At 38.7% G+C, this 4208-nt stretch overlaps 1 non-coding gene across 1 annotated transcript; it reads left to right on the top strand.

The window, feature by feature from the left end:
- Positions 1-3879: 3879 nt before the first annotated feature.
- On the top strand, positions 3880-3952 carry Trnav-cac (transfer RNA valine (anticodon CAC)). Its single transcript has one exon. It is a non-coding gene; the product is annotated as a tRNA-Val (tRNA).
- The last annotated feature ends 256 nt before the right edge of the window (positions 3953-4208 follow it).

The following is a 4208-nucleotide window of genomic DNA, read 5'->3' as shown; positions in this document are numbered from 1 at the left end:
GACTGGGGAAGAAGATGTGTGTGGTGCCAGGCCTGGAAGGTGCCATCATTAACCAGGTGTCATGGAGTTCAAAAAAACAAACAGCCCTTTTCAGGGCTGCCCAATACTCTAGAAAAGATATAGTAATCTATTTGCCAATGTGTGTATGTAGAGTAGTGTGAATATAAACACTGACTCTTTTTCTTAGTGTGAGGGTATGTGTTTGTGTTTGTGTTTGTGTGTTTGTGTTTGTAAGCGCTCACGTACGTTTGTGTGAATAGTAGATTATGGGTTTGTTTATTGTTTCTTAGCGTATGTGGAGAGTATAGTTTGGGTTTTGTAACCGCTCACGTACGATTGTGTGGATAGTAAATTATGGATTTTGTTTTAATGATTTGCGTGTGTAAATAGTAGATTTGGGGTTTGTTAATTGTTGCTTCACTTATGTGGATAGTTTATTATATGAAATGAGAAAGTAGGGGATGTTTTCCTTCACGTCCGCGCGTTGTTTGGTCATGATCTAGGTAATATCAATTTTATGTCTTAGGGGATGTTTTCCATCACGTCCGCGCTTTCAGTATAAGAACCCACAGTATTCGTCGTTCAAACCATTCTACAAAGAATAAAAAAAAAGAAGATGGCTTCGAACCAGCTTGATAAAATGAAAACATTGCAAGACGTCCTGGACAATTTGGGTATGATGGAGCAAATGTTAGTGAGGTTAAACGAGGATCACTATTCTTATAGTCCACATAGAGTGAAGATGGAGATTAACAACTTAAGAAAAGTAAAGGAAATGATAAGTGCTGTGATGAAAGAAATAAAGGAGGAGAAGGAGGATGAAGAGGAAAGGATAAGGATAAGAGCATGGAATGAAAAAATTGAAAAAGAAGAAGAAAATGAGAAGAGGAAGAAAGAAGAGGAGGAGAAGAAGAAAGAAGAGAAAAAAGGAAGAAAAGAAAGAAAAGAAGAGAAAGAGTGTAGGACAGAAAATAAGAAGTTGGTGGAGAAATAGAAGAAATTAGAAGAAGAAACCCAAAGGCCCTTTTCAGGGCCACTCATAGGTCTCGAAAAGAGATTGACTTTCCATTGCCAACCCTCTTTTTTTCTTAAAAACAAAAAAACAAATCCCATGTTAATTTCCCCTTGTCCCTAGAATGGATATTTTTTTTTCTCCCATGTTCAATCCCCCTTGTCCCTAGAATGGATATTTTTTCTTTCATGTTCAATTCCCCTTGTCCCTAGAATGGATATTTTTTTCTCCCATGTTAAATTCCCTTGTCCCCAGAGTGGATATTTTTTTCTCCCATGTTAAATTTTCCATAGTCCCCAGAGTGGATATTGCCTTTTTAACATGGAACTCCCCTAGTCCCTAGGGTGTCCCCCTTCACTACTACTATGCCTGGTTTATCAGTCATGGTGACCACTCCTGAGCTATACAACAGACAATATCAAAGTCGCATATAAATCTACGTTATAATATTAACTGGTGAATGTCAATCCGAGTTACTTAAGAGTGTTCACAAGTTTACATGTTGTATTTATTTAATCCATTTTAATTTGTATTGAAAATCCATCATAGCATGTGTGTCAGTCTTTTGTTCGATCATATCAGATTTTATCTTTTCAAGCTGTTATCTTTGTAACTAAATAAGTAAAATAGAACGTCAGGTTCTCTGTACCAACTACCTATGTATGATCCATTCATCACAATTCAGACCCAGATAAATTATTGCCTTGTCCAGTTCAGCCAAAGGCGTTTGTGTAACATCTTTCTACGCATCTAATAATACCCCCCGACCCCTTTTCCAATCCTCGCCCCAATGTAGAGCGATTTATATGACCTTTCCAACAAACTCAGAAATGCTCACGGAATTGTTAATTGTACTTTCTTGAATAACCATGGTATTTATTTTGTGTTGCTTTGTTCGGAGATTCTTTGTTTTTTTTTTTTAAATTATTATTTTGTGGGTTTTTTTCTCTCCCCCCCCCCCTTTTAGAATGCTATGAAGGACAACTTCTTATTGGTATAACTGTATATCAGCAGTTCCCATCTCCCCAGGTCGCGACCCAAGTCATAGTCTCAAGGAGATTCTGGAGGGTCGCCATTACTTTTTCTCTTTTATGAGGTGGAAACATTTATCAAAATGTGGCAGTGGGGTCGTGATATATATGTTGATTGACAAAATATTCAGAGCTTTAGACTTAGGTTGTTTCATCTTTTTAAAAAAGACTGGTGGGGGGGGGGGGGGGCGAGTGGCCGAGTGGTCTAAAGCGCTCTCCGTTACGGATCACCGCCATCTCACCTCTGTCTGCGTGAGTTCGAGTCTAGGATTCGGCTAATGTGGGTATGTGAGAAAGCTTGCCAGTAGCTGCTCGTGGGTCGGTGGTTCTTTCCGGGGCTTTCTCGGGTTCTTCCTCCACCATTAATACTGGCCGCCATGTATAGCTATCGCGTGCTGAAAAATGGCGTTAAACCCTACAACAACAACAACAACAATACAAGACTTAGGTTGCTTTATCTTTTTATAAAATATTACTAATGACGTGATTACTTTACCACCCTCATCACACATGCATGAACAAACACAAAAGCAAACAAGCAAACAACCTGTTTTGGATATGTATGGATGGGTTGTTACAAAATGCAATCTTAAAAGTTTCGAGTTTCACATTTAGAATACGTCCGGGAACAGGAAGTATCTTCATTTTCTATGTATTCTGAAACAGTTTTGTCTCACCTATACTACACCGCGTTTGATATTTTATACATTTATGTTCGGGTTCAAATGTTCATAAATGTTCCACAAATGTCTATGTATGTATGTATGTATGTATGTATGTAGTGCAATTATCAAATGAAGCATGGGGTCCCGAGTGGCCGAGTGGTCTAAAGCGCTCTCCGTTACTACCATCTCAGCTCTGTCTGCGTAGGTTCGAGTCTCGGATTCAGCCCATGTGGGTATGTGAGAAAGCTTGCCAGTAGCTTCTCGTGGGTCGGTGGTTCTTTCTGGGGTTTTCCCGGTTTCTTCATCCACCATTAATACTGGCCGCCATGTATAGCCTATCGTGTGCTGAAAAATGGCGTTAAAACTTACAACAACATCAAATGAAGCAAAACATTTATGTTGTATGATTTGGTACGCTATTGAGCACAGGTGTCTGACGCGAGCAGTGCCGTAGAGAGCAATCACGGGCCCTTGGGTAAAACAAAAGAATTTAAAAAAAAAGAGCCTCTCCTCATTTTTGTTCAAACATAAATTTTCTTTTATAAAATTCAAAAGTGTTCTTCGGCTCGGGACTGCTTACCGGCCCGGGCTCCGGGGATATATACCCGGTTGCCCCTCACCCTTCTTCTTGGCCCTGGACGCAAGCTTAATGTTGATTAAAAAAAAAAAAATCAATAAGCCAAAGGTTCATAATATACAAGTCTAGTACGATGGACAGGATCCTGAGTCAGAACGAGGCGGAGTGGGGTAATCAGGTTATTGTTTTGTTTTCTTTGTTTATATTTCAACAGCCACCTGTGCTAATGCGCTGCTTATAGATTTTTACTACTTCATGTATGAGTAAGCATGATGCAAGAGTCATATTTGCCAGCCTTGTTCTAATTCTGGACCATGCAAGAGTCATATTTGAATATGCTATTGCGCTGGTTATAGATTTTTACTACTTTATGTATGAGTAAGCATGATGCAAGAGTCATATTTGCCAGCCTTGTTCTAATTCTGGGCCATGCAAGAGTCATATTTGCCAGCCTTGTTCTAATTCCGGGCCATGCAAGAGTCATATTTGTAAGCCTTGTTCTAATTCTGGGCCACACCCATATTCTCAATATTTTGTCTGCTGTACTGCAGAATACCCTAAACAAAGCTGTTTAGGCAATTTGTTCTTGTAAAGGGTTTCGTAGTGTAGTGGTTATCACGTTCGCCTCACACGCGAAAGGTCCTGGGTTCGACCCCCAGCGAAACCACATTTTATTTTTTATTTTTTTTTTTTTAAATTATTTTATCATAGTTGTTTCATATATTTCCTTCCTGTTTTATTTATTTATTTATGTATTTATTATAACCTTATTTTTGTAAAGAAAAAGCTGGTAATTACAGTCTTGAACTTCATTTTGTATAATTTGCACAACACAAACTTTGTCATAACGTTCATAAACTACGCATTAGTCAGTAGTTTTATCCTGTTTGATGACATGTATATTATGGGTCCAATTTAGATCA

This window comes from Sinohyriopsis cumingii, chromosome 8, assembly GCF_028554795.1.
Source record: "Sinohyriopsis cumingii isolate HCF-2022 chromosome 8, ASM2855479v2, whole genome shotgun sequence".
Lineage (NCBI taxonomy): Eukaryota > Metazoa > Mollusca > Bivalvia > Unionida > Unionidae > Sinohyriopsis > Sinohyriopsis cumingii.
This window is presented reverse-complemented; position numbering and strand designations above follow the sequence as displayed.